Raw genomic sequence first — 6179 nt, 5'->3', positions numbered from 1 at the left:
TCAACCAGGTAGAATGACATGGTGACTGCTGCAATGGCTTCTAGTATGTCAGGAAGTATGAAGATGGTACCAGATAGGGCGGGGTTCAGATCTGCTGTTCATGGATAGGTTTGCTTTGAGTCATCCTTGACTCGATGGCATCTAACAAAGATAACAACAATGTTAGTAGTTTCTGATAACCCTCTACGGTCAGATCAGCCTTTGGCAGGTTTTAAGATGTGAGCGAATCATCCAAGTGGGAAGAAGAAGATAGTTATTGAAGGGTTAGAGTTTGCTGAAGAACTTGATCTCATCTTGTAAATAATGGAGTGTGTGGGCAAAAGAATACCTTCGTTGCAGGATGGATTTGTAGGGTAGAGTTAGGTAGTTGGAGAGAAAAGGAAAGGGCTGTCCCAAAATTCGAGTGAGGAATTACCAAGTCCTGGATCAAGTCCAAGTGTAATGGTCTCAGCAACAAGAGGAAGTAAAGGACTGTGGGAGCCACGCAGGAGTTTGATCTCATTGGATTTGGGGAACACCAGCTGAATATACAGGAAAAGCCTGGGAAAGCCCAGTTGGAGGCTGAGGATACAACCATAAGGCCAGAGTCCAAGTTCATGGGTCAGAGGTGCATCAAGGAGACTTACTGAAGGTTTGTGACTATGGAGGAACCCTTGTGGGTGGGAACAAGGAATAAAAGAGAGGAGATGGTCTCCTGGGTAAGCCTGGGGCTCCTTCCAACAGAGTAGTACAGCACCTTGTTCCCAGCATCAGCACAGATCCCGGCTCATCTGCCAAGAGGAGAAATGTTTGTGGGGCAAATTTTGATGCTATCTTGAAGATTTAGAAAGTTGAAACTTCAAGTTTTCTCCAACTGACCAATGGAACAGACTGAACTCAAGGATCTTTGGGCACTTGGGATTGACACAGCGGGGCTGTGGAAAACCGCTTCTGTGAAGTTTAGGAGCGTTTCACCCCCTCCATTCCCCTCCCCCCGGATACTCCTGGAGGGTATTGAAGGAGCCTTGGCAGCACTCAACAGCTAGTCACAAAGTTGAGGTGCGAACTCATCAGCTATTCCATGGGAGAGAGATGTGGCAACTGGCTTTTGCAAAGATCTCAACCTTGGAAACCTTTTAGTGTGATTCTGCTGTCTCTGAGGGTCGCTGTGCAGCAGAACTGACTGGAAAAGGATTTGGTTTGAGCTTGGAAGGCATTGGAGTAACACTGAGAAAGATCACCAGAGGGCGTTCTTTCCCCAAAAGAACAGATTATCTATCTATCATCTATTTTTTTTTACAGTTCAATGTTTTATTGCAGGTAATACATGAAATGGACAATTGAAGTTTGACACTATGAGGGGGAGGGTGGCCATAAAGACCCTTCTAAGCAGTGCCAGCAACCACCCTTCAGACAGACGTTCTCATGGAGGCTCTAGTATTAATGACAAGTATTAACGAAAAAGCAAGAATGTTCTCGGTGGTTTTCTAGGCCCTGAGGGTGGGCCCCGCGGGGTCATCTCAGTCCACATCTACCCTTCGGCTCGTTTTGACGGCGGAGTTTATTCTCTTTTGTTTCAGTCTTTCCCGATTCCTGTTTTCTACCCTGATCTTCCAAAGGGCAGCATCTTCCTTAGACGGCTCTTTTGGGGCCTGGCTGGCCTCAGGGATGATGTCTCGGATTTTCTGTAGGCAGTCGGCCAGGTTCCGGAACTGATAGCGGCTACATTCTGACGTCAGTATCAATTCTCCTGCCCTGTTGATCTTATTTTTATGCCTGACGGCGATCTTCCGCCGCAGAGGCTCCGCTATCCAGTCGGCGGTGGCCAGATGGAATCTGACTTCAGCCTTGGAATTCACTTTGTTCACATTCTGCCCCCCAGGACCGCTGCTCCGACAGTAAGATATTGTCAAGCGATCTATAGGAATGTCATTGCTGGCTTGCTTTGCATCATCCGGGACCCTCCACGCGGTCTCTGCCCCCTTGGATTCGGGGTACAGCTTGTCCAGGCTGTAGATACTCTGGAACTCGGCACCGTCCACGTGCTTGTGCAGAGTCCGGCGGGGACAGCGCGCGAAGGGCGAGAGCAGCCAAGGTCGACTCGCGGCCGCCATGTTGTCGGTGGCGAGCACTTCCGGTGGCGCCTCTATCATCTATTTTTAAGACTTGGTTAGTTCACTCAAAACTGCAAAACCAATCTGTATCATGTACCAAAATGATTTAAAATAAACCTACATGTTTCTGGAAAAAAAAAAGACTTGGGAGTAGTTGCTAGGGGTGGAGGTAGGGATTACAGGCGTCCATATAAAAATAACATAGGCTGAAACAATATATAGGTTTGAGAAACCAAATACACCTCAACTACTGGGGTTCTGTTGCGAGAACCTTCTTCAGGGCAGGGTATGTTCAGGGTTAGGAACCCCACACCTGTGTTGCTAGCCTCACCTGGTGCTTTTTCATAAGTGACCTCCTTTTGATTACAGTTGGTCTCAGTTTTAGCCCTCTAGGAAATGGATGGAATAACCTCTGGTTGCTGGTCAACCACTCAAAGACAAGAGTGAACAAAGCGAACAGAGTGAGCACTTTCAGAAGTTCTTCTGTTCCCCCGGGTTCCCCAAAAGTCAGAGATCATGAGTAGCATCTGAGCCCTTTCTGGAGCTTGCACCTGGGTGTGATGTCCCACCGAATGTGCTCAGTGGAGGGGGGGCATTGAGCTGGGGGCAGGGAAACAATGGACACCAGCAAACCCAGTCTTGGGTGTCATTACTCCCTTCTAGCAATTTTCACTCGTTGGGCCTCTGGGAGAGGAAAGGGCTCTTGGGGCTTCCTCTCATGCTGGTCGAGTCAGAGCCTCTTGTATCACACTGCTGCTGGCAGGTTGACAAACTCCCATGTTGGGCAAGGTGCAGATGAAGGAGAGGGTGAGGGAATCACGTTTTCTACGGCATTCCCCCTTCCGTCCAGCCTGGAGCGAGCAGTACTGGTCCCATGGAGAGAAGGGGGTGCCGACAAGGATTGGAGTCCTTTGAGCCTGAGATCCAGAGTTACATCCTCCATCTCTGAGAAGTCTGTGCTCTGATGGCCAATTTTGTGGGGTGCGGCACTGCTGACCCCACAGATGGTATCTCTTAAGTGGTTCGAATTCACTAGTGGCTCCTGTGGAGAAAGGAGAGCAAACTCACTGGAGGATCAGTTACGAATCACTTCCAACTTCCTGGCAATGACCTTTGCCTTTGCCTTATTTTGGAAGTTAAGGGCAAATTTGAGAAAACATCTTCCTTTGCTTTGGGACTTCTCAGAGCCTTTAATAAATTAATGTGTTGTGAATCTTTGAAAACCCAGCAAGGGTTTACTTGAATGAAAAAACCATTCATGTAGAGATTTTTATTTTGTGACCACTCCTCCGCAGGATACATGCTTGAGATGTAGCTACTTAATCTGATGCTAGACTCCACATTCCTTGCACAGATGCGGACACAGGAAGGTAGAAGGGGGAGTCTTGCCCCCAGCATGAGACCTTTTTGGTAATCTGTCTCCTGAGTGAAACTTGTCCACTTCCGTGGGCACACTGACAACTTCCGAGTGGAAGATGTGCTTTTTTGTTCTGAAAAGGTCCTGAGGACAGGAAGCCATTCTGAAGGCTTATCTACTCTCATAAGATATTCTGAAGAATTGCTCCGCTTCCGGAGGGCTAAGGCTTCCTGGATCCTGTTCCCTCCTCTCCCACTACACTCTGCATGGCTTGCCCCACAATCAAGTTCCTGCTGATGAAAGGAGGACTTAGAAGGAAAGCCCAGGGCTGTGGATCATTCCATGGTGGCTCCTTGCACGTGCTTGGAGCTCTGGTAAAGGCCTGCCAAAGACTGTCCTAATGATACAGATCTAAAGAGATGGCAGCCTCCTAAGAGCTGAGCTATGACAAAGCCCTTGACCATCACCAAGGTTTCTTGTGGGAAGCAGTGTTAGAAAATCAGCATATGAGCAGGCCAGACCTCTCCACATGTTTCACTTCCTCCTAGAATCTGGAGACTCCATCTAGCTTCACTCTGTCTGGTGGTATCAGGAGTGATCCCTTCTGGGACAGTCAAGAGCTCATAAGTTACCATGATCATAACATATTATGTCTAACACTGAGAAGAATGGAATCCTAGAACACTATTGTGCTCATGCAAGATTTATACCTAGACTATGAAGCATTGAGGGAACACAGCTTGGTTTTAAGTAAGGAAAGGAGTGCATCAAGGTTGTATCTTTTCTCCATACCTACTCAATCTGTATGCTAAACAAATAATTCAAGAAGCTGGACATATAAAGAAGTATATGGCATCAAGATTAAAGGAAGACTCACTAACACCTGATTTATGCAGATGACATCACCTTGCTTGCAAAGAGTGAAGAGGATTTGAAGCATTTACTGCAGTAAATAAAAGAATAAAGCCTTCAATATGGATTACATCTCAGCACCAAGCAAAGAAAAACCCTCATCACTGGGCCATTAGGCAACATCATGATAGACGGAGATTGAAAAGATTGAAATTATCAGTGATTTCATCTTATTTAGATCCACAATAAAACCCATGGTAACAGCAGTAAACAAATACAAAGACAAGTTTCAGTGGGAAAAATCTGCTGTCAAAGATCTCTTTAAAGTGCCAAGGAGCAAGGATATCAGTTTAAAGACTATGGTGCACCTCATCCAAGTAATAGGATTTTTAATTGCTTCCTATTGATCTGAAAGTTGGGCATGAATAAGCATGAAAGAAGATGAATTGATGTCTTTGAATTACAGTGGTGGAGAAGAGTATTGAATATTTCATGGATGGCCAAAAGAACGAACAAGTATGTCTTGGAGAAAGTGCGACTAGGGTGCTCCTTAGAGTCAAGGGTGATGAAACTTGTTGGGTTTGTTGTCAGCAGGGGTCAGTCCTTGAAAATGACTCCATGCTGTGAAAGGTGGAGGATTAAGAAAGAGAAGAGTGGAGCAATCACTTCAGGCAAAGGGCCTGATACCTGAGCACTCAAAACGTGTGACTTCACCGAGGACCAGACCGCAGAATTTAAGGAGGTCTTCCAGCTGTTTGACTGAACATGGAAAGATCTGGTCATGAAAAGATCCTGTACAGCCAGTGTGGAGATGTAAGGAGAGCCCTGGGCCAGAACCCTACCAATGCCCAGGTGCTCAAGGTCCTGGGAAACCCTAAGAGCAATGAAATGAACTCAAAGGTCCTGGATTTTGAGCACCTCCTGCCCATGCTGCAGACTGTGGCCAAGAACAAGGAGCAGGGCTCCTATGAGGACTGTGTTGAAGGCCTTCGTGGGTTTGACAAGGAAGGGAACAGCACTGACATGGGCACTGAAATCCAGCACGTCCTTGTCACACTGGGTGAAAAGATGGGCGAGGAAGATGTAGAGATGCTGGTGGCAGGGCATGAGGACAGCAATGGTTGTATTAGCTATGAAGAGCTTGTCCTGATGGTGCTGAATGGCTGAGGCCAGCCCTTCCTGTGTCCCCAGAGCCCTGTGCCTTCTCCTTTGTGAGACTGTATGTCTCCTGTGTGAGATTGTATGAGAGCCGCCTCGGCTGCCAGCTCCTTTCCCATCTTTCCGCTCTTGGATAATTCTTGCCAGTAGCATTCACCACATAAACTTGCTGTCTATGCCCAGAAAAAACACACACACCAAAACAAAACAGAGAAGACTCACCATGAGATGGACTGACATAGTGACTGTGACAATGGACTTGAGTATGTTGGAGATTGTGAGGACAGCGCAGGAAAAGGCAAGGCCCAGGTATGTTGTTTGTAGGGTCTCTATGAGTTTTAGTCACCTCGATGGCACCTAACAACAACAACAACAGCTAACTAAGATACTCCCCTTGCTTTGGTCATCCAGGCTTTGGACTGGAATGCAGGTCCTGGTTTGTCCAGACTTGGACTTCTTTGGTCATGAAGAGCACGACAAAGAACATATGACTCAATTAGACTGGGACGCTCTCGGGGCTGTTGTGGCAATAGAGGGTAGTTGCCTGGTCTGAGATGGTGTTTTGGCTGGTCCGTCTCAAAGAAGATTGAAGGTGTATTGCCCAAACAGAGCAGAGATTCTGATTGTCTGAGAGGTAGCTGAGGGTACAAGAGAGAGTCCAAGATGCAGTGCACCAGGCCACGATATAGCTTCTCTTGTCTAAGTGGGGCGTCAAGGGG

At 47.2% G+C, this 6179-nt stretch overlaps 2 pseudogenes; one reads left to right on the top strand and one right to left on the bottom strand.

Moving 5' to 3' along the window:
* Positions 1-1499: 1499 nt before the first annotated feature.
* LOC102867867 lies at positions 1500-2093 on the bottom strand (annotated as a pseudogene).
* Positions 2094-5067: 2974 nt separating this feature from the next.
* LOC102867463 lies at positions 5068-5469 on the top strand (annotated as a pseudogene).
* The last annotated feature ends 710 nt before the right edge of the window (positions 5470-6179 follow it).

Source organism: Elephantulus edwardii, unplaced genomic scaffold, assembly GCF_000299155.1.
Source record: "Elephantulus edwardii isolate Elephantulus edwardi_28Jun2011 unplaced genomic scaffold, EleEdw1.0 scaffold00121, whole genome shotgun sequence".
Taxonomy (NCBI): domain Eukaryota; kingdom Metazoa; phylum Chordata; class Mammalia; order Macroscelidea; family Macroscelididae; genus Elephantulus; species Elephantulus edwardii.
This window is presented reverse-complemented; position numbering and strand designations above follow the sequence as displayed.